Source organism: Hemiscyllium ocellatum, chromosome 10, assembly GCF_020745735.1.
Source record: "Hemiscyllium ocellatum isolate sHemOce1 chromosome 10, sHemOce1.pat.X.cur, whole genome shotgun sequence".
In the NCBI taxonomy this organism is placed as follows: domain Eukaryota; kingdom Metazoa; phylum Chordata; class Chondrichthyes; order Orectolobiformes; family Hemiscylliidae; genus Hemiscyllium; species Hemiscyllium ocellatum.
Window position 1 is genome coordinate 112,156,989 of NC_083410.1, and position 17,521 is coordinate 112,174,509.

Below are 17,521 nucleotides of genomic sequence, written 5' to 3' on the forward strand. Positions count from 1 at the left end.
GAGAAACACAGTTAAGGTTTTGGGTTCGGTGACCCTTCATCAGATCCTGCACATACATGACTGTTCATCCTCTAGCATCACTGTCACCTGTTAGGGGTCAGGTAGCTCATCCTATTTAAAATCCACTCTGCTCCAACCCCATATTGCGGTGATCCAAGCTGAGACCTGTCTCTGCAGCCTGTGTATCAGCTCAGTGGATGATCATGGCCTTAGGAAAACGAAGGAGATATCTGAATTCTGTCCCTCATGCACCAGTCTGCCTGAAGAGGTGAGCAGGCTCCAGACAGTCTTCAGCTTTGCTCTAGTGAAATCCGGGAGTGAGATTGAGTCTGTCAGTTTGTACCAACCAATGCTACAATGTCTTCTCATAAAGGCTTCATTTCCTAAGGCTTACAAGGGAATAAGTGTCTCCGGGATTCAGCACTCGCTCATAAAGCTGAGAAAATTACAGAAAGGGAATAAGTGACGGTTTATTGAAATGAAACTCCTCTCTCAACAACAGACAGTAACTTGCATTTGTTTAGCGCCTTTCAACACAGTGAGACAGTTGTTAGTTTTTCACCAGTGAAAGCTGCTGGTTGATCTTTCTTTACACTGAAGGCAATATGTGAAACCACGGCCTTTTCTCTGTTCAGTTTGAAGAATCTGAAAATGTGTTGCTGGTTAAAGCGCAGCAGGTCAGGCAGCATCCAGGGAACAGGAGAGCCGACGTTTCGGGTAAATCCAAGGAAAGATGCGAGGGTAGAAGCTGGAGTGTTTGAAGATGTTCTGAAATATCTGCAATTTATTGTCGGATTGCTGCAGTGTGGGAGTGAGTCAGTTTGCTGCTGCTCTCGCTCCCCCCTCCCCCGGGCCCTTTAAGCGGAAGGCAGGGTGCTGAGGCTGATTGACAGTGAGTGTAGAAATGGTATGTCCCTCCCCCCGAGCCCAGTGTAGTGGGCTGTGTGAGATTGCAGGCGCCTCTGTTAGGGGAGAGCAGGAGGGAAGCTGCTGTGGGATCGATACTGGGGATCTACTGAGATCCTAGAGAGCCTGTCTGAAGCTGAGGGGGATCGATCATGGAACTGAGGTGGTATTGCACATGACAGAGACTTTAACCGGACTTGGTAAGAGCAATGCTGTATATCCCAGCGGGTCGGACTGGTAAGACTTTGGGCGCATACTTTACAGCAAGTTTTCAAACTGCGCATGCTGTTGTGTAAAGGATTACGCTGAACTGAAACTGGAATTACATAGAATAACACAAGCCGACAAAATACACACAGTCTTACTGCTGCCAGTGCGTTTAGAGACTAGTCAGTTAGCCGCTCGTCAGCGAATATACTTTAACATTGAAAACTTTCCGTTCTGTCAGCGCCCAACCTCTTTTTAAAATACAGTTCCCAGCAGCGGTTTGTACAAGTTGACAAACTGTTGTGTGGGAAGCCCAGGCTAGGAGCTGGGGGAATCTCCAGCTTATCCACAGAATTATCATGATGTGGAGCAACCGGTGTTGGACTGGGGTGTACAAAGTCTAAAAAAAAATCACAACACCAGGTTATAGTCCAACAGGTTTAATTAGAAGCACTAGCTTTCAGAGCGCTACTCCTTCAGGTGGTTGTGGAGTACAGTATAAGGCTTATATTCCTCCACCACCTGATGAAGGAGCAGCGCTCTGAAAGCTAGTGCTTCCAAATAAACCTGTTGGACTATAACCTGGTATTGTGTGATTTTTTAATTTTGTACAGAATTATCAGCACACTATAAAATTACAAAGTAATTAGCTGAGCTAATCTGATTGTGAAGACTTTAGGTTGGTGTTTTGGTTGCTGTAAGTAGAGGGTATTGGTTTTAGACCCTGTGCTGATTAACACCAATTGCTTGTTGCCTGAGCTGCATTTGGGAACAGTAATGTGTTATTCTCTGTTCAGGGGTGTTTTTAGGGGGAATAAATGTGGCTCGTCTTTGACTTATTCTGTGTGAATGGTGATTCCACTTAGTGATGGGCCCTTATACCATTTAGCTAAATGCAGAGAATATTAGTATATCAGAAGATGCAGAAATTGGCCATTCACTGTCGATCTGATAATTAGCAATTTGTGATCCTTTGCTCTGAGATTATGCCCTCTGATCACAGGGGAAGCTATCTTTTCTGTATCTATCCTCCCAAATTCCCCCTGAGAATCTTTATGTTGATTATTGAAATGATTCGGTGCCTGTCTTGCTGAAAACCAGCTTTATTTTGCATGGGGATGGTGAACCTTTGACGTAGTTCCCATTGGAATTGTTTGGGTGTTTTGTACAGTGCTGTAGCTCTACAGGAGCACATCTCCACAGTGGGTCTGAATGAGTCTGGTATTAGACTGAGAGAGCTCACCATGAGAGGTGAGCACGGTTGAAAGTTCTGTTCACAGAATAAAATATAATTTTACCGAATGTCAGCTGTCACTGAAAATCCATTTGTTCACATCTACAAATGGGCATGGTTACTCTGTCTTCAGACAATTTTGTGTTTGGTTCCTGCACACACCAACTGCAAAAATGTCTGTGTGGACATGAAAGAATTCTGTAATTTGTGAGGTAGCTCCATCAGTGCTAATGTCTCTGTATTCTGATTTTTAAAAATTTGATTTATTATTATCATATGTACCTAGGTATAATAAAAAGTGTTTTGTTTTGTGAGCAGTACAGGTAGATTCATTGGAGTTTAGAAGATTAAGGGGAGACTTAATAGAAACTTACAAAATAACACATGGCTTGGAAAGGGTGGACGCTAGGAAATTGTTTCCATTAGGCGAGGAGACTAGGACCCGTGGACACAGCCTTAGAATTAGAGGGGGTCAATTCAGAACAGAAATGCGGAGACATTTCTTCAGCCAGAGAGTGGTGGGCCTGTGGAATTCATTGCCGCAGAGTGCAGTGGAGGCCAGGACGCTAAATGTCTTCAAGGCAGAGATTGATAAATTCTTGATGTCACGAGGAATTAAGGGCTACGGGGTGAATGCGGGTAAGTGGAGTTGAAATGCCCATCAGCCATGATTGAATGGCGGAGTGGACTCGATGGGCCAAATGGCCTTACTTCCACTCCTATGCCTTATGGTCTTATACGGGTAATATAACAGTAAGGAATGCAACAATAAGGCTGCAGAGAAGGTGCACTGAGAGCAAGATCAACATTTAAATTTGAGTTTGAGAGGTCCATTCAAAGTCTAATAATAGTGGGAAAGAAGCTGTTCTTGAATCTGTTGGTTCACGAGTTCAAGTTTTTCTATCTTTTGCTCGCTGGAAGAGACTATAATTGTGGTGGGAAAGGTCTTTGATGAAGGCTGCCTTTTTAGTATCTATCACAATTTTAAATGAACGGCATTAGTTTATTTCAGATGAATTATTTTGGCGTTGTAATTGGACTTCTTAGATAATGTCTCATGAAATTCTGGAAAAGATGGTGGACAAATAGAGACCAGCTTCTGGTTAAAGCAAAGGAAGAATAAATGTAACAACTGTGTGATAGGAATAAAAAAAATTCAGACATTTGGTGTAAATACATTTGACATGGCACTAAATTTGGCAAATGGCTGTCATGGTTTTGATGAAGTCTGACACTTTTTTTTAAAGGTCTGTATCTCCCTGTATTTTTGGTCTTCACAAAAGTTATTTTCCTGCAGGAATCTGCTTTCGGCTTTAATGTCCAGAATTGGATTGGCTGCACTGAAATGTTCCCATTAGCAGGAAATTTAGCTTTTGATCTGGTCATTTGATTTTCATAAAAGGCTTCTAATATTCTAACTTTGTAAAGTTTTCAATGAAGTGGTTTTGAAGTAATACGTGTTTGTGTTTAAGGCTGATGTTTAGCACTGTTTCACTGAATATTGGTATAAGGGAGAATGGTGTTAGCAAAGTGACAATTCAAATCCTGTTTTCCAAAACTGTTTAATTGTTTCTAGGGTTTTTTTGTCTGTCTTTTGCTGTCAAGCTGTCTCTTTTTTTTGTGTCTCTCTCCCTCCCTCTTGCTGCCTCCCTCCCTCTTGTGCTCTCCCCCCTCCCTCCCTCTTGCGCTGTCCCTCCCTCCCTCCCTCTTGCGCTCTCCCTCCCCTTCTCCCCTGTTTGTCTCAGTATGAAGTAGTGGGTGACAGATACACCATTAGTGTTTGAAAGAAGCATGAATCTGCAAGTGTAACTGTGTTTTGAGTCTAAAGAACGAGTTGTTTAGAGGGTGGGGAAGGGTCAGTTGACACACAGGGCCAAGGTCCACTTTAAATGCTGAGTAAGTGCTGTTAGCTCAACAGTACGCAGAAAATTGTGCCAACATTGGGAAAGTAGAAAGTGTAGGGTGGGGTTGTTGGGATTGGTGTAAATTCTGTTTTTGGACTATGTACAATCTAGGAAACCAGTTGGATCAGTTTTGAACTGTTCGTGATTGCCTGTCCAAGAGAAATTATCATCATGTTTGCGAATGAGCAGAGAACAAAGTGATCTTGCAGAATGTCTGAGACTGTACCTACACTTGGTTGTGGAACAGTCAGTATTAAACGATACAAACGTACCCCTTCCTGATTAACAAGCTGATTAAACTCCAAGGTGAAGTGCAAGTAGTTTACAGTACATTCCTACTCCCTCCCTCAATAAAGCAAGCCATCGAATTCTTTAACCAAAACTTAACCCCATTCTCCACACTCCCCTCCATTTTCTAATGTATTAAGTTACCTTGCAACACCACCGATGGGCTTTATATATGGGAGAGTTTTTTTGTCTGTCTTGTGAATTTATGCTGATGAAGGGCTTATGCTCAAAACGTCGCCTCTCCTGCTCCTTGGATGCTACCTGACCTGCTGTGCTTTTCCAGCACCACCCTTTTTGACTCTCACCTTCCAGCATCTACAGTCCTCAGTTTCTACTTTTGTGAATGTATGCATCTGCCTGTCTTTTGTTCTGGGTTTTTCCATTAATCCATTAGGCTCCGGGGAAAATTTGTGAGGGGGAACCTGGTCACCCTTGTCCATGCAGTGTGGGCAGGCAGGAGCCTACACATTCCTACCTTGGATTCCTATCTGTGTGAACGTTTGGAATACAGACTCTGAATTAACTAGCCTCCTGAGAGGTTCAGGATTCCATTTTCTTTATCGCTTTATTAAATAGACTTTTCTCAAACTGTTATTTTCCCTTCACTCCATCCTGATTTTAGCCCCTTGAGCATTTCAGATTCTGATTGCTACTGCACTGCTGGCTCTCTGGGCTTTAAACTCTGGAATTCCCTCACTAAACCACTCTTACTTCTGTCTATGTCTCTGTCTCCCCCTCCTGTAAAGAGGCTTCTTAAAATTTGCCTTTTAGAACATTTTCATTATTGATTCTAACATCTCGACCAGCTAAGTGTCATGTAAAGCATGTTGAGGTGTTTTGTCATTTCCAAGGTGCTGTGTAAATGTATGTTAGTATTGGCAGCTGCCTGGCTGAAACATTTGGTCTGACTGAGCTTCATGGTTATAGGGAATGTATAATCTCTCTGAACAGTATGTTGATTGTCCTGCTGAAGTGCAGATGAATGATCATCAGAAACCACAACGAATAAGAATGTAGGCCAGAACTGACACACTGAAGGTTCAGTTCTTTGTCTATGACTGCTGGAGACTTTGTTTCAGAAGTTTTGTTTTTACTTGGTTTGATCTGTGTGGATAGATTCCAAAGTATTAAAAATGTTGCTTTGTGAATAAGACCATAAAGTGTCAGAGTAGAGGTGGGCTTTTGGCTCTTCAAGTCTGCTCTGCCAATCGATGAGGTCAGGGCTGATCTGATCATCCTCAACTCCTGCCTTCTCCTCATACCCCTTGATTCCCTTCCTGATCAAAACTCTGTGTCTCAGCTCTGAATATACTTAATGACCCAGCTCTCTGCATAAAGAATTCCACAGAATCACTCTGCTCCGAGTGAAGGAATTCCTCTTCGTCTCTGAGAAGAATCAGTTTGCTGCCCTCGATCCATACTTTATGTCGCTCACTTTGAAATTCTTCTGTTTTAGAACAGGATTGTAACTTAGTCGTGAAAATTTCCATAGTGGAAAAAATTGAACTTTTAATCTTATGTAAATGAGATCCAATTAATACAATTTGCACCTTTTTTGCCTCTGAAGTAAGATCTAACTTGTTCTTCGAACTATTTCAGTTTCTTTTGCAAAACTGAATCAATTTGTAACATATTTAAAATGACATTCCAAAACATTTCAAATTGGATGTTGTAGAAAATGTAATGAAATACAATTTTTCTACATTGAGCACATGAGGCCCTGCCTCACCCAATTGTAATTCTCCTGAAGGTGACTGTACACAATCCATGACGAGCCTTATAGCCCTTGGAGTTACCCGATCCTCAGTCCCATAGCACTTCAGCAGCAGCTATCCCAAGTTTTAGTGTGTCCTTCCGCACATTTTCCTGGAACTTGGAATGTGCCAGTCTGCAACGTTTGGTCAAGACCAACTTCATGAACTGGAAGACTAACACATTTCAAAGATCAATGATCCCCACCGAGTTGGTGGTCTTCCCGGTGCGGTCAATGTGTGCATCCCGGGAAACAGACCAGAAACACAGCCCTGTACCAGGGAGTTCCTTGGGATGACCCTTGACAAAAACTGCTGCATCTCTCTTCCCTCTCACTGCAAAAGCACATTCCATAAGGAGATGGGCAATATTCTCTTCCCCACCATAGTCCCCTCCAGTACAGCAATGTGGTTTCACTTCTTTGTGCATTTTATAATCACTGACAAAGTTTATTGGTGTTTATTCAATAACCAAACGTTTTGAGGAGGCATTCTGACCTATGCTGTAAAATACCCCAACTCATTATTTCCATAAATGCTCCTGATTTAAAAATTGGACAGAGAAGCATTGTTCCTCAAGTCAGGCTGGCAAAAATGTCTGTCAATAAACAGCATCCACCCTTCACAATCAAAAAGTGTGGGTCCATTCCCACTTTCGGCCTGAATATGTAAATCCAAGATTTCACTTGCTGCTGGACTGGGCAGTGCTGCAATGTGGAGATAGCTGTAAAAGGTCCTGCACTCCGCAATGCGGTGAGATCTCCTGATGTCCAGAATTATCAACAGGTTTTCTGGTTATTAAATTGTTTCCTTTTGTGTAAATTGGCTCCCATCTTTTGTCTCATTAGCCTGTAGTGACTACCTCTGAACAGTAATTCAATCTTTGCAGAGAGCTCCCAGATCTCTCAAGGGCATGTTAGCATAATATGTAAACACAATCTTTCTATCACTCGTTCGTTCTTTATTTCATCACAGCGATACAGAAGTGTACGCAATCAGACTGAGTAGGTAAAGGATGCCAGTCTGCTCTCTGGAATACAGCATTTGGTAGGTTGCAATTTGGGAATTATCAGTGGGTTATTACCTTTTGCAATTCTCTTCTAGGTCCCATTATATAGTGCTGGGAGAGAGGGGAATGAGTAAGTCTCCACCCTCTCATTTCTGTCAGTGGCAGTGATTGCTCACATGGGAGAGTCGGGGAAATGAAAGAGAATTATCAAACCTTTCGTAATTAAATAATGTGAGAAGATGAGAGATTAGGAGGAACTCCTTTATGCAGAGGGTTAGTGGGAGTGATTCTGTAAGGGGCTACTCAAGAAAATTTATTAAATATTTCAAATTAAGACAGATGTAAGGTTTAAGGGGAGAGTGCATGTCACTGGGCTCATTTTTACATCTAGAACAATAATTGAGACAGACGATGGTTGATGGCTGCTTTATGAGCCTATTTCATACTTGGATGACACTCAGTAAATATATATTTACAGCCTTTAAGGGCTTGGTGGCTTAATGGGAATATCTGTACCTTCGAATCAGGAGGCCTGGGTTCACGTCCCACCTGCTTTAAAGGTGTGGTAACTCTGAAGTGTTTGATGAGAAAATACCTCTCTTTCTAGCTTTTGGATTGCCTACTTTCCAGCAGGAGAGTACATTTTATAGGAACCCCGAGCCAATTCGTACACAGCAAACTCTCATAGGCAGTATTGTGATAATGACCAGATCATCTGTTTTAGCCGAGGTATAGATCTCCAGTCAGAATACCGGGAAGATCTTCCTCAGATAGAGATCTTCCCAAGAATATGAGTGTGCAGATGGGGTCCCAGTTTAAGTCTCATCTGAAAGACAGCAGCATTGACAGTGCTGCACTGGAGAGATCGCTTGGATCAGTCTGCTCAAACCCTGGTGCTGGGCTTGACCCCAGAACCTTGTGGTTCAAAGGTGAGCATGCTACTGGGTGAGCCACACTGACTGTTCTCCTCACATCAGTCCTGAAGTGATCCTAGAAGGATGGTCACTCAGATATCAGTGTGTCTGAGCTCTATGAGCAACTAACTGTTAAACATGGTGTTAGTGACAGGGTCATAGTAGAGTAAAACTGTGCAAGCAGGGCATGGAATTTACATTCATGAAAATATGATGAAACTGTCTTCATAGAAGTCTGAGTACTGACCCCAGTTGAACAAAACATGCAAGTGGACTGAGTGGTAGAACGGTTTGATTTGCTGTATTCTTTCTTTGATGAATTATCTTGGGACTGTTTTTCATCTGTTGTTGCTCTGCCTCTTGTGGTAAGGGGTAGCAGGTGCAGAACTCAAAAAATGTAAACAGCTGAAGCAGTTAATGGAGACTCAAACCTGTAAAGAGCAAGTATCTTTCCAGGCAGTGTGGGAACTGAACCCATGCTCTCAACATCACACTGCATTACAAGCTAGCTGCCCAGCCAACTGAGCTAACTGATGCCCCACTGTAAAGTTTATTGACATCTGCTTCTACATCCGTCTCACTTTTGAAGCTGAAACCAAACCGAGAAACCTCGCACATAGCCAGCTTCTGAATATACTTTCTCTGATGTCGCGGTGTTGGTTCAGGTAAATGTCCACTGACCGTTTACTTGTTGTGACGTTTGCCTGTCCTCAGCCTCTTGCTTTGTAATTTTGGATATTTATTACCACTTCCCTCAAATTTAGTTAATTATCGCTAAGTGAAATGAAGATCAAAGCGAGGAGGGCGTTTGGGAAGAAACTGACCAATTGTTCGAGATGATTCCTTTCATTCTCAAACGTACAGACGCCCGCGCACACAGACTGGATACAGACCGTGTCTCCCAGCTGAAAGTTTTCTTTGACAGTTGTGCTCATTCTTTGGTCACGTTCCCTGAAGACACAGTATCAATCACACGAGATGTGAGGGTGTTGCTTAAAGACCTCAGTTTGTCATTTTAATTGCTATTTAATGACAGACCTCAATAACATCAGAGGCTGAGGAGTAAATCTTTTTCTCTGCATATTGTTATTAACCCCTGTCATTTATGGTCATGGAATAGTTGATTGTATTTGTTAAAGTATTGTGTTCCATTGATCACAGATGACAGTGGTGCATCCCAAGCCCAGCTAGTTGCTAAACAACACACTGTCACTGAGGTAAATGTCTTTATTGGACAGCTGAGCTCCATTGACCAGTATCATTGTTTGACTCTAGTGGAGGATTTGTAGCATCTGTGGAGAGCACGAAGGTTTCTGCCTCACTTCTGTAGAGACGTTCATTCAGGTGGATCAGGAATGGTGTTCACCACAAGGCAAAACAAATTCTGATTTTAGATTCACTCTCTGTCTGTATTTTTGTCTATCTGGGTTTGAATATTTCTGAATGTGTGAAAGGAAAAACATAGGAGAAAGTGAGGACTGCAGATGATGGAGATCAGAGCTGAAAATGTGTTGCTGGAAAAGTGCAGCAGGTCAGGCAGCATCCAAGGAGCAGGAGAATCGACGGTTTGGGCATGAGCCCTTCTTCAGGAATGAGGAGAGTGTGTCCAGCAGGCTAAGATAAAGGATAGGGAGGAGGGACTTGTGGGAGGGGCGTTGGAAATGCGATAGGTGGAAGGAGGTCAAGGTGAGGGTGATAGACCGGAGTGGGGGTGGGGGTGGAGAGGTCAGGAAGGTGGTGCTGAGTTCGAGGGTTGGGACTGAGACAAGGTGGGGGGAGGGGAAATGAGGAAACTGGAGAAGTCTGAGTTCATCCCTTGTGGTTGGAGGGCTCCTCGGCGGAAGATGAGGCGCTCTTCCTCCAACCGTCGTGTTGCTATGGTCTGGCGATGGAGGAGTCCAAGGACCTGCATGTCCTTGGTGGAGTGGGAGGGAGAGTTAAAGTGTTGAAGGAAAAACATAGCAAAGATAACTGTTGCACCCTTTACAGATGGGGGTGGGGTAGGGATCAAGAGAATGGTATCAGAACCACAGAGACACTTTGCATCTGTCTTCACAGAAGAAGATTCAGAAAATCTCCCAGATGTTCAAGGTAACCAAGGGATTTGTGAAGTTAAACTAATAAAAATAAGGTTTTATAAAGAAATGATACTTGAATAATTAAAATTTGGAGATGCCAGTGTTGGACTGGGGTGTACTTAGTTAAAAATCACACAACACCAGGTTATAGTCCAACAGGTTTAATTGGAAGCACACTAGCTTTCAGAGCACTGCTCCTTCATCTGAAGGAGCGTCACTCCGAAGGCTACTGCTTCCAATTAAACCTATTTGACTATAACCTGGTGTTGTGTGATTTTTAACTGAGTAATTAAGTGTATTGAGGGTTGGAACATTTCCTGGACCAGATAACTCTCCATGATGGACCGTTAAAGGAGGTAGGTGTGGAGACAGTGGATGTGTTGATGATTATCCTTCGTCAATCTATAGATTCAAAAAAGGTGGTTGCTGCCTGGGAGGCATTTTTTTGAAGAAGGGTGGAAACTAACTTTGTAGTTTGTCAGTAATTGGGAAGATGTTTAGAATCTCTTATAAAAGACATTTAGAAAACAGTGGCAAAGTTGGGCAGTGACCATTGATTTATGCGAGAAATAGTGTTTGGCAAATTTAGAGTCATGGTGTTCCCAACCCCTTCAAAACTTCAATAAAATTAGAATGCACAGGGTTGGAAGATTATACTAATATAGATGAAGAATTCTTCAATAGAAAGCAGAGGGTAAGGATAGATGGACCATTCTCTCGTATCGCCAGGCTCAGTGCTTGGGTTCAAGCTGTTCACAATCTGTATGAACGCTTTGGATATGTAATATTTCCACAAGTACTGATGACACTAGTGAGTGGGAACACATGTTGAGAAGGGTTCAAGGAAGTTTCAAGAAGATTTAGACTCAGTGAATGGGCTATAATATGGTCAATGGAATGTAATATGAATAAATGTGAAGTGATTCACTTTGGCAGGAGAACAGGCAGAATGTTTCTTAGATGGGAAGAGGTTGAGATGCATGGGAGCCCAAAGGGACCACCATGTTCTTGTCCATGAGTCACTAAAGGTGAGCATGCAGGTGCAGCAAGCAATGAGAAAGACAAACAGTAATTTGGCATTGATTTCAGGGGGATTTAAGTACAGAAATTAGGATAGATAATGTGGTGCTGGAAAAGCACAGCAGGTCAGGCAGCATCTGGGGAGCAGGAGAATCCATGTTTCGAGCATAAGCCCTTCATCAGGATTCAGGAATCGTCGTTTTCTCCTGCTCCTTGGATGCTACCTCACACGTTGTGCTTTTCCAGCGCCACACACTCGACTCTGATCTCCAGCATCTGCACTCCTTATTTTCTACACAGAAATAAAGATGTCTTGTTGCAATAACATAGAGTCTTGGTGAGACTGCACCTGGAACATTGTGTGCAGTTTTCATCTCCATATCTAAAGGATATACTTACCATACAGGAAGTGTAACGAGTCCTCACTAGTTAAGTCCCTGAGATGGTGGGGTTTTGTCTTTGAGGAGAGATTGAGGAATGAAATCCTCAGCTGTTAGAGGTTTCCTGTTTAAAAGAAAGGTCAGTCCTTTAGTTCATCTTCTGCACATAATGTTTGCTGTCGACCCCGTTAATGTTAATGTGATCTGTCTAAATTTGACTTGATCTTGAGATTCTCATCTTTACATCTGGGTGTCCTTTTTGTTAACAATTTACATGGCTTTGACTTGCTATGCTTTAAGGCTTTGGTTTAAGGTCCTACATGGTTTTCCATGGTGTATTAAAGCAAGTCCAGAGGGAAAAATCATAATTTGAATACAAGCAGTTTCCACAGAAACTGTGAACAGGGCACACTATGTTTCACTGGAAATAGTTGTGAGTCTGTGTCTCAGGGGAGTGTTGGAAGAGCTGCCTCCCATTTCACAGAAACAGATCGTTTTTGAAGTGGGAGTTGCTTCAGTTTTCAGAATATGATCTAAACAGTGCTTTTTTGCCAGTCTGTCTTTGGTGCTAAATTAAGAATGGATTAGTGAAATGGAAGAGAGATACAGTTTCTTCCATAATCTGTCAATAATCTTTCATTGAGCCCTGTACATGACCCAGTCCTTCATCTCCCAGACTCGGGGGTCACTCAGTCTTATTGAGTGGGGGAACACTGTTCTTGAGAAGGTGGTCAGTTTCTGTTAAATAAACTCTGCAGAATAGGCGATAAGGGTGCAATACTGAAAATTACTTTCTGTATTAATCTTTAGTTTCGTATTTTGCAATAGCAACTTGACCTTTTATAGATTTATAGAGATGTACAGCTTGGAAACAGACCCTTCAGTCCAACTAAATCAATCTAGTCCCATTTGCCATTTGGTTAGTGTCCCAGGAACAGTGTTTTAGATATTAGAGTCTGTTTGCTGGGACAGTTTGTTTACCATCCACACTGCTATTGTCTTCAATATCCAGCAGAATTTAGTTCTCTCTGTGGGTGATGAGTGGTTTGCCCAGTATAGTTGGAATGGCTTTCTACTAAATTTTCCTCCAACATGCTGCTGTTTGTGGAAATGTGCGTTTTTAACATTGCAGGTTGCTGCATTCTGGGTTTAGGATTGGGGCTTGGGATAGGGGGTTAGGGGCAGAGCCTGGGATAGGGGGTTAGGGGCAGGGCCTGGGATAGGGGGTTAGGGGCAGGGCCTGGGATAGGGGGTTAGGGGCAGGGCCTGGGATAGGGGGTTTAGGGGCAGGGCCTGGGATAGGGGGTTTAGGGGGTTGGGGGGGGGGGCCTGTGGTGTTTAGGGGCGGGGCCTGTGATAGTGTTTGAGTTGGGGAAGGTCATGTCCAAGTTGATGCACTTTTTTCAAATAATTCAGGATTTTGATTAGAACAATTACCTCAATTTGCAAAATAAAAACCTCTTTAAACAGTTTGCATTTCAGAGCAAGAATGTGTTTTACTCAAAGTGAAACTGCTGTGGGGAACAGTGTTTCTGCCAATCAAGGACTGATATCCTGACACACGGACCCTGCTTCTGCAAGCTGTAGGGAGGACTCGAGCCCCTTGTAGAGGGAGGGGCAAACAGCTGGCTTGTGCTAATGGAGAGTAATCCCAGTGTGAACAATGGGAGGATAAACTGCAGCGATAAGGCCTGGCATTGGTATCATGAAAACAGAATAGGATAAGATTGTTGAGAAAGTAGAAAGGAGGCACTTTGGGAATGTAGCCAGTCTTCAGCTCCCAGCATGTCAGTCACCTGCTGTAGTTTAACATTACCCACCATTCATGTACGTTGTGGATTGCATATCCAAATATTGCAGAGTCTCGTCACACCTGAACCATCTCGATAAGTGTCTTCACTCGTGAATCGAAAGGGATATTTTGACGCTGATTTCAAATGCAGCAAAATCCAATTCTCCAGGCCACCTCAGCTGGTGTGTCAGAGGCCAGGTGCTGCTGAAAGAGCCCATTTGTGCCTCTTAACTGCCGTGGATGATCTGTGTCTGGATCCTGTGGAACCATTACTGTCTCTGCCCCAGAAAGCTTCACCAAGGTTCCCACTGGGAATTCTTGTCCAGTCCAGCCTCTGCATCATCTTCATTCCAGACTTCCATTCTGAACCTTCATGTGACATCACCCTGAATGGCTTCACAGCAGTGTTACAAAAATTATATAATAGTATGACAACGTGTCAGTTAAGATGATTATGGGGTCAGATGACCTAAGGTTTGTTGAAAACAATTTAAAGGTCATCTCAAAGGAGGAAGGTATGGTGAAGAAATTGTGGGATGGAACACTTGCCCCATTGGGAATGCAGTGAGGCCTGAATCAGGAGCCTGGAGATCTTGGAGGCTGGAGGTGATTAGAGATGGGAAAGGGTGAGCCCATGGAGAAATCTCAGCACAAGGATGAGAATTTTCAAGTGCAGTCGCTGCTTGACCAGGACCCAGTCAGTGAATACAAAGGGTGAGGGGGGAAATGGGATATGGCAACACACAGTCAGCAGAGCTTTTGATTAACTGAATAGTTGAGACACAGGTAAGGGTTTCACTAAGGTGCACCACATTAGGCTATTGGATAAGATCGGGAACGTGTGGTAGTATATTCACACACATAGAGCATTGACTAACTCGAGAGACCAAGAATTAAGCTAAGGGAGTTTTTCCAGGATGGCAGTCAGACTGCCGCTGGGATCAGTGCTAAGGCCACAATTATTTACACTGCTTAGTGACTTGGATAAGGAAAGGGAATGTCATCAAGTTTGGGAAAGCTTATGTTGAGGATGACACCAGATCTGCATAGGGATATAGACCGGTTAAAGTATGCAAAATCTGGCAGCTAGGAAATTGAGGTTCTCCATTTTGGCAGGAAGTATAGAGGAGTAGAATAGTATTGAAATGGGGAAAGTCCTACAGAAAGCAGCAGGACTGATCGATCTGGGGGTCTTTGTACATGGATCTCAAAAAGCTAGCATCCAGTTTCAGTGGATAATAGGGAAGATAATGGAACTTGGCCTTTATTTCAAATGGAATGGAATATAAAAATGGAGAAGTCTTGCTAAAATGATACACAGCTGTAGTTAGAACAGTTTTTGTCCCTTTATCTAAGAAAGATTTGCCATTGGACACAGTCCAGAGAAGTTTCACTTCGTTGAACCTGGGTACCGAGGGACTGTCTTCTGAGAGAGATTGAGCAGATTGAGCCTGCACTTGGCGTTAGGAGAATGAGAGGAGATCTGATTGAAACGTACAAGAGTTTTTAGGGATTTAATACGATCGATGCAGTGAGGTTGTTTTCCCTTGTGGGTGAGTCTAGGGCCAGAGGGCTCCATCTCAGTTTAGAGTTGTCCATTTATAAGATGAGGAGGATTCTCTTCTGAGAGTAGTGAATCTGTGGAATTCTTTACTACATGGGTTGTCCAGGCTGGGTCGCCAATTGGTTCAAGGCTGAGCTAGATACATGTTTAATCAGGAAGGGAATCGAGAATTATGGGGAGAAGGCAGGCAAATGGAGTTGAGGATGATCAGATCAGCCATGATCTCATTGATTAGTGGAATGGCCTACCTGTGCTCCTGTAGTAAGGTCTTCAAAATTGAGACAGAATGAAGGTGAACAATGTTGCTCGGGTGAACATTTGAAGAAATGTTACACCTTTTACACATTAGGAAATAAAGTCTGACACAGTTTGTCTGAGTTCAGATCCTCACAACAAGGTTAAATGAATTGATGCTCCAGTGACTATGGTGTAAACTGTCCAGTGTAGATTAGCACTTAGCTGCAATGTTTGAGTATAGTTATATGTTAAAGGAAACTGCAAATGGAAATTGAGCTTTGTTTAAAAAAAACTGTGAACAAAAGACTTGAACGGAGTTGCTGAAGATAAGTTTTCAGTTTCTGGTTTTTATTATCCTCTGTGTAAACTGACCAAGGTAAAGTTTGTCATATTACAGATCAATGACCTTTCAATGCATTAACCTCTGACTCTCAGATGAAGCCACTTGCTGTTTTCCTTTTGGAAAGGGGTCCAGTTATTTTCAGTCATTTCCTTCAAGCTGCTTCTAATGTAGAGCAGGGCAGCTGCAGCTATACTTGGGGGGGGGGGGGGGCAGCTGAGTTTATAGTTCAGGCTGTCACAACTGGGGTGTTACCCCCAATGGGAAGGAGATGGGCAGAAAGTGGGGGGGGGTCAGTCTTTTGACTGTCCAGCATATCATAAGGTGATTGGAGGAAAGTTTAGGGGAGATGTCAGTGGCTGGTTCTTTACTACCACAGCTGGCAGTGCATTCCATACACCCACCACTCTCTGTGTAGAGTCAGAGACACTGGGGACATTTAAGGGACAATTCACTCAAGTCCTTTAGTGATGGAAATCTGCCATCCCTACCCGGTCTGACCTATATGTAACTCCAGACCCACAGCAACGTGGTTGACTCTCAGCTATTCTTTAACTGGCCGATCAAGCCCCTCAGTTCAGAGGGCAGTTAGCAATGACCTGGCTCCAGATGCCAACAATCTCATGAAAGAACAAAATAAAGTTCTCCCTGAATTCACAGTGGGTTGTTTGGGGACTGCCTTGTGTTGATGGCTGTTTGTGTCCAAATGGAAACACTTACCTTACAACTTCCCTCCCAGTCTTGATTCCTCCCGGGATCTGCACAGAGGAGCGGTTTGCTCACATCAGTACCAGGCTGGATTGGGTTTTATTTATACACTCGAGAGGCATGGGGTCGAGGCGGGGAGGGGGAGAGGAAGGAGTGTGCTGCATCTCCCAGGGGGCGTCCATGACCGAGGAGCCAGTGTGGCTGGGCTTTTTAATGTCATGAAGACAGGCTGCAGAATGACTCCTCCTCCGCAGAGCAGCGTGGCTCAGCGCCCAGTCATTCCGCTGTGAGAGGGGTGTGGGGTGTGTGTGTGTGTGTGTGTGAACAAGCATAAAAATATGCAGGGCGGGGTGGCTCTGAACTCACTCTCTCATCCTGAGTCAGTCAGTCACTGAAGGACTAGGTCAGAGGGGGAGGGAGGGAGGGACTGGGTGAGGGAGGATGGGAGGGACTGGGTCAGGGACTGTGTTAGGGAGGGAGGGACTGGGTCAGGGACTGTGTTAGGGAGGGGGGGACTGTGTTAGGGAGGGAGGGAGGAATTGGGTCAGGGAGGGAGTGATGGACTGGGTCAGGAATGGAGGGAGGGAGGGAGTGGGTGACTGTGTCTAGGGAGGTTGCAGCGTGCTCTGGGGGACACTATACTGCAAGGTCAGTGGCTGGAAGCAGCTGTGGGGGTAGATCCAGGAGCTGCCGAATTTCCACCCAGCCCAGTCTGTTCACTCCGTTCCCTTCCCTCCCATCGCTGGATGGTGCTGGGGAATTCTGGCGGAAATGCAGGCGGCTGTGTTGACAGATTTTAAAAGAACAATTGGAGCGCTCAGTTTATAACAGCTCCAGGAAGCTGTCTGCAAACTTTACAACCAGACCTGGTCACTCGGTCAGGTAGCTGGTTAATTGATTTGATTGCTTTGTATACAAGAACCCAGTTTTCACTACCATTATAAGGTGCAGTTTTGGAAGGTCTTGTAAAGTGGTAGTGTCCTTACCTGTGGGCTTGGAGACCCAGCTACTCTAGCGCTTCACTGACTGGGTCACCTCCCCACCGTGTAAGGGTGAACAGGTTGATTAGAATATATCTACAAGCAGTAAGTTTTCTTTTTAAAACACCTCCAGGACACTGATATATAATGTTGATGTTGCTGTCAGAAGTGTTCAGAAAGTTTCTGCTTTCAGTATTTTCTGTACAGTT

At 43.8% G+C, this 17,521-nt stretch overlaps 1 protein-coding gene across 6 annotated transcripts in view; it reads left to right on the forward strand.

Moving 5' to 3' along the window:
• Positions 1-17,521, forward strand: part of sertad2b (SERTA domain containing 2b) — a 63,954-nt gene that overhangs the window by 33,460 nt on the left and 12,973 nt on the right. The window contains exon 1 of one of the 6 annotated variants that reach the window (XM_060831103.1): positions 945-1,106. The exons of the other annotated variants lie outside the window; for them this stretch is intronic. The gene's annotated coding sequence lies outside the window, so the exon portion shown is untranslated. Of the gene's footprint in view, positions 1-944; positions 1,107-17,521 lie in introns of those variants that run through there. 6 annotated transcript variants of the gene reach the window in all.